Below are 18,135 nucleotides of genomic sequence, written 5' to 3'. Positions count from 1 at the left end.
TGTATTTTCTCATCCTTTTCAGGGCTTCCGAATCGTTCATAGTCACACCCAATTTAACACAGCAGGATAAAATGCTTCCTTTAGCTTTGTTCTTTTCTTCTGTTTTCCTTTCGTCTCGTTTTCTCTTACCTCCTTGTTTTGTTTCCGGAAGGGAGACAAAGATTGTTACAGCACAACTTTAAGTTGAATTCAGCTTTTCTTTATTCAAAGGAGAAAACAAAAAGGAATCTGTGGAGATGTTATCTTCATGTGAAACTGTCTTGATTTGAGATTTTGTTTTTGATCTTCCCGTCTTGTTTTCTCCGTTATCACTCGGAAGTGCATTGACAGGGAGATATGAATCTTTCAAGTGTGCAAATAGTTGGAATATTTTGGGATTATGACTCATTATTCTCGTATTCTTTTGTTAAAGTGTAGCCATTAGAGATTTTTCTCATTTTCTTTCAGATATAAACTGCTGTAACAGTGGATTCACGTATTACACATGCTCTGTGTAATTAGTCAGTTTTTGTGTTTGTATGATATTGTACAGCTTTCATATTCCTCACAAGGTCCGAAGCCCCAGTCAGCTGCTGTTTAAACCCTCTGTTTGTGAGGAACAGCCAATCAAAAGAAAGCTGGATTGAAGAAAGAGTCCAAGAATACAAGTACAGAGTTAGAAATGAGTAGAATCAGTCCGCTGTCATCTTCTATTTCCAGTTGTTTCTTGCACTGAGAATTGAAGATGATCATGAAGTTATTGCTTAGTTGTTGTTGTTGTTTTTTTGCATGTTTGAGGTCAGTAGCCCCTTCAGGACTTCAGCACAGTGAATTCACATTAAAACAGCTCACCATCCATCCATCAAGCTACAATTTTTTTTGCTGCGTCGCTGGGGCAGCAGCCTTTCAGAGAAGCCCCCCTCTCTTCAGCCACCTCCTCCCACTTCAGTCATTCCCAGCCCAGCCCATAGATGTCTCTGGAGTGTCCTGGGGACACGGATTTGTTCTGGACATGCCCAGAACACCTCAACCAGGGGTGCCCAGACATGTTCCCATAGCGAGCTTCAGTAGCTGGTGATCGGACTGGCAGGGCCCCTGTCCTTGACCACTGTTTGACATACATTTTACCCAATGACTTTGGTGCCTGCTGCAGGTGTTGGGACTCCTTTTTGGGCTGTGCCTGGCTGGGGCCATGGGCTAAGACCCAACCTCCCTCAAGCTCTCTCCCCATGTCTGGCTAAACCTATCCTGGGCAGGCTAAACTGGTAATAGGATAGGAGTCCTCTTATTTTCATCTTGCTCATCATCACCTAGGACCAGTTTGCCTTGGGACATCCTATCAAGGGCAAAGCCCCAGACAGCATAGCTCCTGTATGTCCTGTGACATACAAACCCCTCAACCATGATAGGGTGGCGATTCGCAACAAGCTCCAGTCACAAGACATTAAATTCAAGTGTGTGCTGGGAGAAGTTGTCAAACAATCCAGGGAAGGTCAGCTGACTTTTTTATAGCCACTCTGACCTGTGACCACTGGTTGTATCTCACATTTGGTCAGCGGCAGCGTGATCAGATTAGAGAGCCAGTCTGGCACCATCACCACCACCAGGTTAACTCCCAGTCTTTGTCCCCAAGCCTCCTCAGTCTGGGTGACAAGTTTCTGTTGGGACTGGTGGAGGGGGTTGTCTGTCTGGATTGGTCTAGTGTGTAAACACTGAGCGTCTGTGATCTGGTGACACATGAAAGGGATCTGCCTGTGGGGTTGCCGGCCCATCGTCTATATGTTGGCATCCCCCACGTACTCCGCCCCATACACACACGCACACACACACCCACACATTGACATCAGATTTATGTATTTATGCATTGCTGTGGCACAGCTCAAAGGGCTATAGCTGGAGGGAGGGGTGAAGGAGAGTGGAAGGGGAGCACGGCTGCTTGGTCTGCAGACAGAGACTGATGGGGTGCTGGAGGTTGGAGGGCAGCTCGTGGGTGACATGAGAAATTGAAACGCAGGAGGGTAAGGGGTGTGTGAGACATCTGGAGAGCGATGATGCTGATTTATAACTTACTGCTTTGGTCCTTCTACAAACTTGTGTGAGTGCATGATTTTCAAATAAAGCTGTTTTTTTTTTTTTTTGCTCTTATGTTGAAATTATAAGTATGTTGAAGGTCCAACCTACGCATTATATCATCATAAAACCTTAAAATATCAAAATTAGACAATTTCGCTGTTAATTTTAAGTAATCAGTCATGTTCCTGTGATTCAATTCAGCAAAAAATTAAAGTGCAGTAGCAAAATCTCAACACTAGTGGGTATTCATGTCCGTGTATCACTGGATGCCTTCTGCTTAGAGCCATTTCTTGAAGATAGCAGCCTCGGCTGACAAGAGGTCATCAGGCCGTACCCACCGTTCATTGAATATTTTGACCCTTAACCACAAGACTCTCTGTTTAGCAGCGTCAGCCAAGTCCCACATCCAGACCTCCAGCTCAATTTGTCCCGTTTGTGTCAGAGCCAACATGAGGGTCTGTTACTGCTTTTCAGTCCCGCCTTAGCTGACCACCCACACACCTCCCTCAGGTGACTCTCCACCGCCTGGGTGGCGAGGCATTAATGTTCCACTTACACTCTAAACAACCATGTTTTGTGAAATGTGTTCAAAGTCCTGCACCAGCTGTTGTTACCGCTTGGGTCTCTTCACAGCCCTGTCAGAATAATCTTTCCTTTGCTGACCAGATGACTTCACTTGACCCAAAGGTTGTGGAAAGTGCAGCTTCAGCTCTGCTTTCATCTCTCAGGTGCTGACTGAGTAAAGAATGTCTGGTTTTACTGTGATTTTCTCCCAATCTTGATGAAGCTGATTTGGCTTTACTTCCACTGGGTTTTCTTCCAGAATGCTGGCAAACAGACGTAATGCTCTTTTAGGATGACACCTGTATCTCTCCTGGGTTAGTGCTACTTTTCACACAGTCAATATGCCGTCATGTGCTTTGGTTTCTTATTAATTCCACTAAAAATACTTTTATTCTCACTGGTAATGCCTTTCCAATGATACTAGAAGTGCGGTGTTCATAGGCCACATTGGTTGTCAACAATGACCTTGATTTTTTTTCTTTGCAGACAAGAGTTTGAACTGATCACACCCTGATAGATCTAGCTGTGATCCCTCTTTCATGAATTTCTTGCGAGGCTCTCGAGATCATGGACAGCGTGCATTTGACAGCTTTGAACTCAACGGGGTGGATGGGACTCCGTAGCTGTGTAGCTCCTTAAATGATGTGAGCCTTCAAGGTATTTCTAAAATGCCAAATGGAGATTTTTTTTTTATCTTAATATTTCCCCCTCTGCCAGAATGCACGAAAAGCCTCCTATTTTTACTGAATTCTAATAATGATAATAATAATATGAAAAGTACCTTCTAGTGTACCTATCTACAAGTAAATACAAATAAACAGTGACTGACCATACCAACCACAAGGTCTGCTTTTGCAGATAACATGAAAAGGAAACATAAAAACCAACCATCTCTGCAGGCCATGAGTGAGTAAAATGAGATATTTCTTGACTGATTTATGCTGGGACACCTAATGAGTTCTCACTAGGATGTGGTTTCTTGCTTTTGATTAGCTGATGTGCCATACATGATTCCATTTGAATTGAAATAAAAACTTTGCTCCGATTAAAGTTTCAAATAAGTAAGTAAGTAAGTAAAATTTATTTATATAGCACATTTGACAGATAAAAATCACAAAGTGCTTCACAATAAGCTCAGACATACAAGTTAAAATTAATTAAAAGCCCGTTTGTATAAAAATGTCTTCAGCTGCTTTTTAAAGGAGTCAGTAGAGTCTAGACAGCGTAAAGACAACGGCAGAGAGTTCCACAACCTAGGTGCCAGTGCCTGAAAAGCTCGATCCCCACGTGTTTTAAACCTAGTACGTGGGACCACCAGTAGCCTCTGACCTGAAGACCTAAGTGCTCAGGATGAAGCATGAGGTTTCAACAGGTCAGAGATATACTGGGGAGCTTCACCATGCAGAGCTCTAAAAGTTACAACTAAAATTTTAAAATGAACCCTAACATTTACTGGCAACCAGTGAAGAGAAGCCAAAACTGGAGTAAATGTGTGACCTCTTGTTTGTACCAGTTAAAAGTCTTGCCGCTGCATTCTGTACAGACTGAAGGTGATCCAGAGCTGATTTGTTGAGACAAGTAAAAAGACCGTTACAATAATCCAAACGAGAAGAGATAAAAGAATGAATAATTCTGAATAGTTGAATAGTTCTGCCTTTGACACCAATAGTCTGAGTTTAGAAATGTTTCTTAAATGATAAAAACAGTTCCGGACAAGTTGTTTAGAGTGTTTCTCAAGAGACATTGAACTGTCAAATATAACACCTAAGTTTCTGAGACTCGACTGAAATGAACGGTCTAAAAAACTGATATGCTGCTTAATTTCTGAGAGCATGTGATCAGGTGCAATAATCAAGGTCTGTCAGAAATCAAACAATGGTTTGATTTCTGACAGACAATTATTTAAACAAGACAATTTATAAAACTCCGAAGCTTTGAAAGAACAGTATAACTGAATGTCATCAGCATAGAGATGATAAGAAATATTATTGTAACGTCTGATAATTTGGCCTAGAGGGAGTATATACAGCAAAAAGAGAATAGGACCTAAAATAGATCCTTGAGGTACCCCAAAAGCAGAACTGATGTTTCAGACAACACATGATTCATACAGACAGTAAAGGATCTCTCAGATAGATACGACATAAACCATTTTAAAACAGCACCAGTAATCCCAAACAAGTCCTTCAGCCTATTTATCATGATGCTGTGATCAACAGCATCAAAAGCAGAGCTGAGATCCAACATAACCAGATCGGTGTACTCTCCAGAGTCTGCTGCCATCAGAATGTCACTAGACACTTTAAGCAAAGCGGTTTTAGTGGAGTGGTTTTTATTTGAATAATTTAAAAAGATTACATAAAGATGATTTTTTTAAAAAATGAATTCCTGTTAAATTCAGCTGAAATAATTCAACCTAATCGGCTCATGTTCTCAAAGCCGTGGCCATTGTGGCTCAAACCAAATCAAAGCTTCTAACGGTCATATTATATTATGTTTGCTCAAAAATCACAGATCAGATTTTGTCGCAAAAATGAACACAGGAACCGTTTCAGCTCCCCGAACAGTCTTTTACTCTTTTCTTTCTTTGCAAACACCAAAGTCTTCAAGATTACAGAGAGAGAGAAGGACAGAAAAGGAAAGAAATAAAGGGGGATGTCTGGGTAACTTCAATAGCCTCTCTGTGTCCATCTAATATGGAAGGCTAGCATGCTGGGAGTTGGCCCTTTCCATTCAGACAGACCCCAAACTCATAAAGACCTCTTCTATGGCCCCCAACCTGAAACCCACCCACCAAAGCCCTCATTGGTATAGGCCTCTTCCATGGGAACTTGCAATCTGCAACGTAATCCCACTTTGGCCCCTGGAGAAGCCTTTCCAAACAAACCATGTGAGCCCTAATACCCAGGGCTTCACAAGTGGCTCCTGGCTAGGCCTGAGCTCCACCACCAACAACAACTTGGCCCTCCTTCTTCTTTTTCTCTCATTCTCTTGCTTTCCCTCTTTCCACAGATAGATGACAAAAGAAAGGGATCTCCTTCTAATTGCTTCGGAGATTGAAAAGCTGAGAGGGGTGGTGGGCGGCTACAGAGGGAAGTGAGACGTAGGCTCTAGAGGCAGCGGGGGACTGTCAGTCTGGCTTTGGCCTTCCCTGGGTGTGCGGTAGCTGGGATAAAGGAGCTGGCAGGACAGCCTCTGCTGCAGAGTTGAGCCGAGTGGATCAGAGTGGAGGCGGGCGACTCCCAGGGCCTGGCTTTACAACTCCGGCCAAACAGAGGACTATGAGAACGTTGAAGAGCTTCAGCGGCTCTGCTGGAGGCCTTCTTCACACATGGGAAAGAACGTCTGGTCCTCACAACTGGGATTCAGAAACCATAGGGCCGTGGAGAGCAGTGTGTCCAAGCCAAGAGGGAGTGTCCGACACTGAGAGGGCAGAAACACGGTGTATTGGTAGCCATCCAAACATTGTGCTCTGTACGAACAGTCGAGCCACTGTTGATCAGTGAGGTCGATGATGAAGTGTGTGAACACACAGCTGGGGTGGTCTGTGACCTTTGGATCTGTTGCCATGACATGCAGAGTTGCTAATAACACTCACACTCACTCACAGACACATACCTTGACCTCTGGAGCATGCATTGCCACAAATCCAAGCCTGTTTCGCTTGCTCTGCATCACCCAGCAGCAGCAGCTCTTTGAAGCCTGGCAGAGGAGTTTTGCTCAGCTGTCTGTTTGCGTGAAAGAAAGAAGCTTCTTTGGCGATGATGAAAATGAAGATAGCATTGCCTATTTCTTGCAATTCAGTAATAGGAGAATTGCAAATGCAAAGCAAAAATCAAATTTTAAGTTTTAGTGCAGCTAGATTAAGCTTCACGTAAAGTTTAAGTTCAAAGGTTGAATATGAAAGGGTCTGCTCTTCTGCATGTTTAGTGACATGGGATCCAAAAGGATTTTGGCCTTACTAGCTCCTGAAATTTCCTTTAGTCTCCCCTCCCTGACCTCTTTTCATCCCTCCGCCTTTCTTCTTTTTAATACAAATCAGCCACTCAATGCCATGCACATGTTTTAGTGTTATTTGAACTCTGGCAGCGAACTTCAAACAGCTTTTAAAGTGAACAGAGTTTTTTTCCTCTCGCGCTCTCTATCTCTTTTTCTCTCTCTTTTTTTATTTGAAAGAACACAGCCTGCTTCCAAGTACACCTGATCAGAAGGTCGAGAGATGGGGATTATGATATGCAAATGAGGCTTTGTTATCAGCGCTGACATTCGTTATAAAGCTGAACAGCAGAGAGGTAACATGAAAAGGTGGCAACTCACTACCCCCCCTAACCCCTTTTTAGCATAACCTCTCCTCTCAAACACACTGGCCTACCTAAGCCTTCATTTTCCCCCCCCTTTCAGTTTAAAAGGTTACACCAACAAAGAAAAGCCTGTGTGGTAAAAAGAAAGTTCCCCTATTCTACGTACTTCTATATAGTCAAGAGTATTGATTGGTCAGTCGGTCCTAAGGTGTGTGCACCATCTCTTACCACTTTTAATGCAAGACCTGATATCTAGAACCATCCGTGTGCTGATGAGGGTGTCGTCTCTTGTGCTGTTTAGGCAGCGCGCAGGACTTTGCAATTACCAAACACTGTAGAAAGGCTTTCATGTCTCTCCCCTGCTGCGACAGGATAAGTGTGAGGACACACACAAGTACACACTCTCACACGTACACCAAGAGATTTAGTCTTCCTCTTTTCAAATGCACACAGAAAGATGCATATGGTTGCCCCCCCTGTTCAATCTGCATACGGTTCAGTTCAAAGGAGTCCAGGCGAGGTGGCGGTCTGTGCTACTTTTCCAGCTATTAGCCTGGCCCACCATCTGCAGTGATCTAGCGAGGAGTGGGTTTTATGAAGTTCATAAAGAGATGGTTATTAGAGCGTCAGAGTAGAGATTGGCTGTCTGGCCTTTGAGTTTAACAGCAGGGGTCCCGGGTGCTTTGATGTGAATCATACTGTTAAATAACTTTGGAGAGGTAGAGGGAGCCACTGAAACCTTACAAAAAGGCCAAGCCCTTGTTATATAAGTGATAATTGACCCATTTTTGTTCCTCTTCCTCTTTTTTTTTTTACTTCTTTGAGTGTGATGACAACCTCAATGAGATGCAAATGATGAGCCATTTGGTGTCCATCGGTTTCCAGAGTTAAAAACCATAGTGACCTTTGAAGTTCAACATAATATGGTGTCCAAGTACAGTGCAAGTTTTCACAGTGCTTTACTTATTCCACATTTTGTCATGTTACAGCCTTATTCCCAAATAGATTAAATGTATTCAAAATTCTACACATCATACCCGACAAAGTCACAAATGTTAGCTTGAAATTCTTGCAAGTTTTGTAAAAAAAAAAAGAAGACATAACATGAATATTGACAGCCTTTAATCAGTACTTTGCTGAAGCACCTTTGGCAGATATTACAGGCTCAGCTCTTTTTGAGTGTGATGGGCAGTTTCTCAATTTATTCTTTGGGGAACTTCTCAAGCTCCATCAGGTTGGATGGGGTTCAGTCAGTTTCAAGTACTGGCTCTGGCTGGGCCACTCAAAGACATTCACAGAGCCACTCCTTTGTTATCTTGACTGTGTGCTTAGGATTGTTGTCCTGTTGGAAGATGAACCTTCACCCCAGTTCGAGGTCCAGAGCACTCTGGAGCAGGTTATTATTAATAATGCATTGTTATATACATTGCTGCATTCATCTTTCCCTTGACTCTGACTGGTCTCCCAGTTCCTGCTGCTGAAAAACATTCACACAGCATGATGCTGCCACCGCCATGCTTCACATGGGATGTAATTGGCCAGGTGATGACCGGTGCCTGGTTTCCTCCAGACATGACGCTTGGCATTCCAGCCTAAGAGTTCAATATTTGCTTCATCAGTCTAGAAAATGTTGTTTCTCGTGATCTGAGAGTCATTCAGGTGCCTGTTGGCAAACTTCAGGCTAGTTGTCATCTGCCTCTTCATAGGAGTGACTTGCCCTTCTGGAAAGTTCTCCTCTCTCCACAGAGCAAGGCTGGAGCTCTGTCAGAATGACCATCAGGTTCTTGGTCACCTCCCCAATTAAGGCCTTTCTACCCTGATTAGTCAGATCGGGCAGGTAGTCAGCTCTGGGAAGAGTCCTGGTAGCTCCAAATTTACGGCCACTGTTCTCATTTGGACCTTCAATGTTGGAGAAATTTTTCAGTACCTTTCCTCAGATCCATGCCTTGACAATTCCTTGGACTTCATGACTTGGTTGGTGCTCTGACATGCGCTGTCAGCTATGGGACCTTACATAGACAGATGTGTGCCTGTATTTTTGTTTTTCCTTTTTAACAAATTTGCAAGAATTTCAAGCACTTTGCCATTATGGAGTATTGTGTGGATTTAATCCCATTTTGGAAAAAGGCTATAATGACAAAACGGTTTGAATACTTTCCGGATGCACTGTAGTGCATGATGCTGCCCAGTTTGATGTTTGGTGTTTAATTCCCTCCATTTGTGCTGTTGTGGGTGGAGGCCGGACTCAAACAGAGAAGGTGTTTTGAACCATGACATCCTCCCTGTGGGAGTTGAAGAAAGGAATGTCGTCCTGGATTTCAGGATTTTCACAATTTTCCATCACAGTTTTGGGGTTAAAATAAATAAAAGATTCTTGAGCATCAGATGGGAATTAAGGCCTTTGTAACTTTCCATCATAATCATCAAACTGTATCTAACTACAAACTGAGAAAAACTATGACACAAACTTCTATACCCTTTGTCTTTAATAAACACTAGATAATAGAAGCTATTATACCAAATCCAGACCTGCTGCCACTTTCTTCTGGAAGATCCTCTTTTGTTAAACATTCCAAATGGGCTGCGACTAAGGGTCTAATTTCCCTGTAATTAAATGTAATTTCATCATATTTTGTTTGAAATTACAATATAATTATAATTACCTACAAATAGGGTCAACAAGTTAATTTTTTTACACTAAAGGAGACACCATGTTTTTAAAGTTATTTAAACTAGGAGCCTATCCCAGCTACGAGAGGCAGGGTACACCCTGGACAGGTCACCAGCATGTTGCAGGACTAACATGAAGAGCCAGACAACAATCACAATTATTTACTCACTACTTAAATTTACTTACAGCATAATTATTTCTCTGATTCCTGTTGAAACTGGACTTGATACCCCCTTTTTGTAGTGCACCTACCTTTTAGTAGGTAAATATAATTACATTGTGGTTTCAAATAAACTAAATTAAAATTGCCCTTTATAACAGGGAAATTACACCCTTAGTCACAGGCCGTATTATAAGGTATTACCAAATCCAGCACTCGTTTGGTCCGATCTCTGCCCTCTTCATTAAATAACCACTTCTCTCTCTTCCATTTTGGTCAAATGCCTTTGTGCAGAATTGGAGGTCAAAAATAAGCCCGAAGTTCCACACAGAGCTTAAAGAGCTGACAAATATTGTTTACCCAGTAAGACTTAGATACACACTTATCAACAAGTAAAATGACTGAGAACCTTCACAGACAACAAGTAAAATGTTTTTAAGAAGATTTGACAACTTTGTCGAGACAGATGGGAGGCAGTCTGCAAGACATCCACCTCATGCACCATGTGTCAGCTGCTGCTTTGTAACCTTGGTCCTTATGCACTTTTGCATGTGTCTTTTCAATTTAAAATATAGCAAAATATATGCACATATAAAACACGGGTTACTCTTTGTTAGAACCTTTGTTTCTTCTCTTTTATATGCATTCAGCTTTAATGTGTTACCTTGATGGATAGATAGACTGAAGTCTTTGTTAACAGCAGGGACACTGGAGCGAATCAGAAGACCATCCTGCTTACAGTCTAACCCATCAGAGGAGGATTAACACCATGAGCATTCAGATAGATATTAGTATCTCATCAGAAACATAAATGGCTCAGTTTGACATCGCTCTCACTCTAGCCTGAAGGTGAACAGGCTAATCCCCAAGTCCATAATTTAAACCTTATATTCAGTTCAAGGTAGGACAACCACAATATGTCAAATGATGGAGCAGATTCACATATTAAAAAAATATATACACGCTTAGTTTTTATTTTCATGCTGAAAGCATCTTTCAACAAAAAAGATAGGACAGTGGCATGTTTACCACCGTGTTGCATCATCTCTTCTTAAAAACAGAGGAAAATAAATAATAATAGTAATAAAAAAAAAACTCTGTAAGTGTTTGAGAAATGAGGAGACAACTGGTGTAGTTTTAAAAGCAAAATGTTTCGCCTTTCATTTCTGAGATGTTGTGGTTTTTCCCCCCATAATGCACCCAGGTTTTCAGTGGGTGACCTGTAACAGTACTCCTTCACTGTGGAGCCTTGCTGCTGTTAGAGGCAGGTATGTTTTGAGGTGAAAAAAGCTTTCAGAGAAAAGCCAGCATGTTACTCCACATCTGTGTATACAGATACACAATTCTTATATTCTTAAACAATTTTTAGATTTAGTGAATCCCTCCTGAGCGTTATTTACTCTCTTGGATGCTCCTTTATTGGCCAGTTGTTTTAACAACATGTTGATTATTCACCATGAGCTATGTACAATTTTTCCATCCTTTGTTATTCCACACCAATTCAAATTAAATGTTTTCTTACACTTTACTGCTTATTATACACATGCATTTATAGGTAAAATTTCAGTTTCAACATTCGATTTGTTGTTTAGGATTGTTGTTGTGCTGAAAATAAAAACAGCAGCTGGTAATCAAATGCTTTCCAGGTGGTATTGCATGGTGGATCAAAGTCTGGTGGTACATTTCTGCATTCAATATTCCATCAATTTTGACAAAATCTTCAACACCAATGGCTGAATTGCAGTTCCACTGTGTTTTACAGATACCGGTTGACTCTCACTGTGGTGAGAAATTTCAAATTTGGATTAATCAGTCCATAAGACCTGTTTCCACTGATTTTCAGTCTAGTTCTTGTCTAATTTGGCATCCTTCAGCCTTCTGACCCTGTTTCCCTTCCTTAAGAATGGCTTCTTGATCTGTCCACTCAGACCTTTTCTGACGAGGCTTCAGTGAACAGTAGATGGATCAACTGAAGGTCCAGATACATGTCTCAGGTATCTGTTCATCTGCTGTAGACAGTCTTTAAGTTTATTATTTTTAGCTCTGACATTTCTTTTATCCCCCACTTCTCTGGTTTTCCCAATCTTTTAAGGAGATGTCTTGAGCATTTTTAGTTGATTCAACTAAAGAAGTGGGAACAAATGATGAATTTTCTGACAGGGTGCCTGTAACAAAGTGTGTAAAGATACAGTTTAAAGTTGCTTCATTGCTAAGTCTGTTATGTATATTTAAACACTAGTTTGTCTGAATTTAGGTGACTTTTTATCCTTGAATGCTTCATAGGTGGTAGTTGGCTTAACAAAATGGTCAGGTATAAGTACTGGACTGAAAATGATTTATTTATTTATTTTAAAAAAAGCTAATGTCCAAAGGGGGGGGGAGGGACTTTCACTTTCAGATCGTTTGGAGAACTTTTGCTCAGAACCACTTTCAAAACCACAAAAAAGTCTATAAAGAAACCAGATGTGGCTCAAGACTTCTGCACAGTACTGTATGTGGTGTCCTCTGGAAAGCTGCTTCTCTAATGAAGGACTGGAACACATTTACAGCAACAAGAAACAACACCACCATAACCACAAGTCATGAATTAAGAAACTCAAACGGGGCATTCTTTTAAATTTTCTTACACTTACAAAGTGCTTTTAAAAAAAATAAAAAATAAATTTTTTTTATCTAAAATCCCCCAGGGCCTCCACTTTAATCAGCAAACTGTGATAAGAGAGACTGGGTTTACAACACTGCATCGTTTATTTGGGATTTGAGTTGATTTATGGAATTTTGAATGCAATCAATGCTTTTCTGCGGCCCAGCGTTAGCATTGATGTCCACTAGATGGCCCCCTACACCGACAGAAGGAAGGTTGCTGCTGGAACTCACTTCTGATCCAACCACAGATATATGCAACAAACTTACTGCAGTGTAACCGGAAGATCAGTCGATTTTAGTGTGCGGGTTATATCAGATGAAAGCTGAACCGGCTGGGCAAAAATCCAAAAAAGGACGCACGTGGACGGTTTCTCTTGATATAATCACATCAATCCAGTAGGTGGCAGCCTATTCAAGCTAATATAATCAGATTAAAGGAACCCAAATTTAGACGGATCTCCTCAGTGCCAGAAATGCTGTACACGTAGTGGACTTGATCCAGGGGTAGGCTGAGCTCTCTGTTTGTTTGTTTTTTTTTGTTTGTTTGTTTGTTTTTTAACTTGATGGTTAATGTAAAAAAAACAAAAAAACAAAACAAAAAAGAAACATGGCGTCTATGAGGGGATAAAGCTGGTTTTTTTAACCGTTTTGGAGCCCTCATGTTTTCATCAGCTGATCAGGTTCTCAGCTGTAGGCAGCTCTTTATCAGAGATAGACTTGATGCTGTTTGCGGAGGGAAATCCGCGTCTTGTGGGCATACTGCAACGCCGTGACGCAACTCGCACTCTCCTGCTGCATCACTATAAAATATGAATCACCAGTGTGCCGACGATCGGGTCCTGATTTGGGTGTAAATATCATGTAAATGGTGAGGAAGGAGGGGGGTGTGGCGCAAAGTATCGGCCATTCACTAAAATCAGTACAAGCCCGGAGCTGGTGCACTCGTGCACAGGGAGCCAGGTTTGATCGCTGTGGCGCTGTCTGTGTGCTCGGACTCCGGCTGGGTTCTCAGGCCAGCCAGCCAGCCTTCGGCAGCCATCCCCGCCGTGCCCCGTCCCTCCGCAGGCTCCGGGCTGCAGATAAAAGCGCTCCACGCAGGGACTCGCATCGCGTTACGCAGCTTCAAAGCCTGGATGCAGGGCGAGCCAGTGGCCTGGGGATGATGATGCGATGCCCACGGTGTGATTAAAGGTGCGTTTGGGGTTTGTCTTCTTGTCACTTCGCTCTCGGTATCACCTGTTCGGCCCATGGATGCGTTACAGTCAGACATAAACCAGCGCAGAGCTGAAGCCGAGGACAAAGGGACGGATGGAGCTGTATGTGCCGTACCTTATAAATGTTCCTGGTATGTTAAAGGAGGAAAAAATGTTGATTTCTTTATAGAGCAGCCACACTTTCTACAGCTCTCAGGATGCTTCAGTTTTATCAGAGTACACTGAGAACTGTGGCGATGTCTCAGTGGTCGGACCATGTTGTAAGTCACAGCTAGTAGATGAGACGGGTTTATAGGAAGTGGCTGTGTCTGCTGGCAGGTGACAGATGCATCAGCTGAGGCTCGTTATCCATGAAGCCTGCTGTGAGCTGCACAAGTCTGCATGTGTAGCTTCTCTCACTCTGGGCTCTGCTTTTAGATCAGGCCACAGCATCAGATCCACACACAACAGTAGATCTCTCTTGTTTTCATCATTGTGTAACTTTAAGATAGCTTTATGTCAGGAATGGATCATAGCAGGTCTGTAATGACACTGCTTTTCTTTGTGGGGGGTGCGGTCTGTGTCCAGTGTCCACATCTGAGCCAGTTCCTTAGGAGCTGGAGGCTGACTTATTTAAAGTGTGTACAGTCTTCCAGGAAAGAGACCGAGGAGGGACTGATGGACACATTTGAACCTGACAGTCCTTTTCCACTGTTTTCCCAGGTACGTCAGCATCGTGATCCATGGCTGTGCTGTGTGTGTCCGAGCAGATTGTGATCCGAAAGAAGATTGAATGCCTCTAAAATCTCAAGGTAAGACACCCCCTCCCTTCTTTGACCTTGTGTGTGTGTGTGTGTGTGTGTGTGTGTGTGTGTGTGTGTGTGTGTGTGTGTGTTTGTGTATATCTGTGAGTTGGTTGCGTTCAAATTGATCCATGGCCTTGAGCGCTGCTCCCTGCCTCACTTTTCTTCTCCTTAATTGTCTCCTTCATCTCGACTTCTCTTACTCAGTACCAAACATCTATCTCATTAGCGTAAAAGCACATTTTCCTGTTTGAAAGCATACGTGGAATTTCACTTGTGTACATTTTATACATGCACACACTCTGTGTTTAGGACACAAACATCTGTGACGTGTTTTTCTGCATGACAGGGGTTAATAAGTTTTCATAGGCTTAATTAGACAAATTGCTTTGGGGGTGGAAGCAAACAGGGGCAGCTGAACCATCTGAATTAGCTGTTGTTTTTTACTACAATATGAGCTAAAAACAGGTTTTCCCAGCTCTGTGAGGCCGAAGAATTGGATGCAATTGGATGGGTCTGCTGTGTTTCTATGTTTACATGTTTGCTCGCTGCAGGCAGTGAACTTTCACGGTTCAGCTGCAGTTTACCTTTAGTTTAAACTTAAAATAAATTCAGCTCCAGGCCGTCTGACAAGCTGTCTCTGAGTCGGCAGTTGACCCCTCTGATGGGGGTCAGCGTGCGTGATGTGTTAGTCCTGTTAACACTTATGGATGTATCCAGTACTGTTCAAAAGAACAGTCGTCTGCACGTTTATTGTGTTGTTGTATTTTCTGCGTCCTGGGGAAAGAGTACGATCAGTGAGAAATAAAGAAATATGAAAACAATGGAATATGCATGCTCTATAGGAATAATAAGAGGAAGGTTATAGACAAAGCCAGTGTGATTTACTATGTATTTATGTTACAGTACCTATGAGAAGCAGTTTGTCTATTCAGGTATAATGTCAGTGCATTTTGGCAAGTTTTGGGAAGTAAAGTTGTCTTTGTTAGCCTTAACTTCCCACTACGACCATTTTATAGCTGGTGTCATGCTAATGTGCCTTATAGCTCTTTCACTTTCATCTCCCTGTTTTGTTTACCAAGCAGGTGCAGGCTGAAAGCATATACGATAATGGGCAGTGCAACTCTAACAAATGTTCCTGATGACGGTGTAAGAGACTCACAGGCATTAATTTGGTTTTAACTGCTCTCGATTGGCTGCTAGACTAAAGACATTCTTCATATAGCTTTGATCAGAGGCCTTTATGTTGTAGCATTTATTGATATTTTAGACCGTGGTGTGTTGTTAACTTTGTGGCAGCAGTTACTTTAATGACGAGAGAGGTTGTGTCCTACATGCTGTATTGTGATGGGGAAGCATTTATGCAGACCGTAAGGCTACAGTTATGGTTATTTTAAATAGTATCTTTGAAATTAAGGTTTTGCTAAAAATAAAATATACATTCAATTTTGTTAGGTACACCATGCTACTACAAGGCTGAACCCTGTTTTGTCTTCTGACCTGGCATCGTTCTTCATGATGTAGATTCAAAAAGGTGCTGGAAACGTTCCTCTGAGATATTTTGGTCCATATTGACATGATAGCGTCACACAGCTGCTGGTGAACAGGCTAGAAGCATGGCAAGAAAATATCCCCCACACCATTACACCACCACCACCTGAAGCATGGATACAAGGCGGGGTCGATCAGAGTTCTATTGTAGTTTACACTGAGTGTTGCAGCAGTGTTTTCCACTCTTCTACTGACCAAGTGGTGAGCCTGTGGGAATTGTAGCGTCTGTTTCCTGTTCTTAACTCACAGGTGTGGCAGTTGTGTTGGTGTAGCCCATCTGCTTCAAGGTTTAACGTGTAGCGTATTCAGAGATGCTCTTCTGCATACCTTGTTTGCTGTTGCCTTCCTTCAGCTCAAAGCATCACTCTCTGCAAACCCTTGAGATGGTTGTGTGGGAAAATCTCACCAGATCAGCCGTTTCTGAAATTCTCAGACCAGCCTGTTTGGCACAGAGAACCATGTGATTTTCAAAGTCACTTAAATCACCTGTCTCCACGATCCCGATGGTCAATTTGAACTTGGGGATACTCATATGGACCCTGCTACTCAAGGTAACCATATTGTTGCAGGCATTTAGTGATCTCAGAGAAAAGACTCCCATAAACTAGTATTCATTATTGGCTACCTCTTTAATAACCTCTGTGTGTGTGCCTCCTGCAGCTTGGGCATGTAAAGTGTGTCTTCTAGAGCAAACATATGTATTTATAGCTGTTTGTTTTAACAAAATGTCTGAATTGCTCCTTCCTGACACAATCCTTTTTTAATCTTTATGTCATTGTTCCTCTTTTGTTTCACCTACTGATAAACATTTACCATATTTGGGGAAGATATTAATGTTTCACAGTGAAGATCATGTAATGTTTGCAGGGAACAACAGTAAGCTATATGATTCTCACTCTGCAGTGTAAGCAGATGAGTGGTGGGTTGGAAACGTCAGGTTATGTAAAAGTCATGCCTCTGCAAAGTGTTTGAATGTATAGTCATCTCTCAGCACCAACTGTTTACTGCAGTGTGAGCAGTGTTTTTAGCAATATATGCAGTCAAATGGAAGTCACCGACTGACTTTTAAGGATAGATCAGTAGCAGTGACAAACTATTTCTTCGCCCTCTTTGGCACCCCACCATGTGGTGACACCTTAGGCGACTTTCGTACATGGCCTGAGCCAAAACTGTCCCCAGCACGACTTTATTGACGCTTCTGTAGAGCAACCGAGTGCGATCAAATTCCTGCAGCCAGGTTCCAAAATAGTTCACAATTATTTTTCAAGTAATATTCAAATGTTAAATGTCCTCACTTCAAATGCACCTCTGTGGTTTGACGTGTGGAGAAGAAAATGCAAATTAGCAACTGATAAGTTCTACAGAAATTTGCGTTTCCTTATGAAATCTTGTGGACTAATTTAAAATGAAACTGTCATCAACTGACTGTAAAACCTTCTGTCTTCCTTCCTCTCTCTTTATTTATATAAATTACAATTTTATAAAAGCACTCACTGACAAAGCAACATACTAGTCTGCACAATGATTTACTGCAGCTGGAAAAATAATTCACTCTGGTGAAGATGCATGAATTTCTCTTTGCACTAAACAAGAGCGAGAGTAATGGGTGGTGCTTTCGTCTTGTCGTAACTATCTTGACAAACAGGAAGTTCGATTTAGAGAGAAAGGAGGAAGTCTGTGTTGGTTTGATCACACAGAGAGATTTGACCACACGGAAAACACACTTGATATTGCCACACTGCGCTCGGCATGAAAGCCCTGTATATGTCCGGCCTGGAAATTGCAGTGCAGTTTTAAAGTGTAGGGTCTCACATATTCACCTAGACTTGAAACATGAGTTTGTAACTTATGTTTGTCATGGCATGTCATGAGCTAAGGACCGTCCCGGTGATGTTCCATATTTTACATACGCCATTCATTCATGGTTCAAAAACGAGGAGGCTGTAATCTGTTCCTTCATTACTGTGAACACGGGCATTGTAGTTTGCTTTGACTCAACCCCGCTTAACTTTAAATACTCACTTCACATCACCAAATGTGTATTAATCCGGGGCTGAAAATAATCCCCAACAAATACTGTCTAATGACAGTTTGCTAAAAGCACTTTGTCATTTCCGCATGAAGTTACGACATGATCGTATCTGCAGTGGTCTGGTTTTTCTTTCACGCAATCTTCGCAGAACATGGCTCAACT

The 18,135-nt window shown here is 42.1% G+C and overlaps 1 protein-coding gene across 1 annotated transcript in view; it reads left to right on the top strand.

The window, feature by feature from the left end:
* The first annotated feature begins 13,014 nt into the window (after positions 1-13,014).
* Positions 13,015-18,135, top strand: part of tex2 (testis expressed 2) — a 31,641-nt gene continuing 26,520 nt past the window's right edge. The window contains exons 1-2 of the mRNA XM_006791487.3: positions 13,015-13,585; positions 14,311-14,399. The gene's annotated coding sequence lies outside the window, so the exon portion shown is untranslated. The remainder of the gene's footprint in view (positions 13,586-14,310; positions 14,400-18,135) is intronic.

The sequence above is a fragment of the Neolamprologus brichardi genome, chromosome 4 (assembly GCF_056152115.1).
Source record: "Neolamprologus brichardi isolate AB-2024 chromosome 4, ASM5615211v1, whole genome shotgun sequence".
Lineage (NCBI taxonomy): Eukaryota > Metazoa > Chordata > Actinopteri > Cichliformes > Cichlidae > Neolamprologus > Neolamprologus brichardi.
Note: the sequence above shows the minus strand (reverse complement) of the source record. Positions and strands in the feature narration are given on the sequence as shown.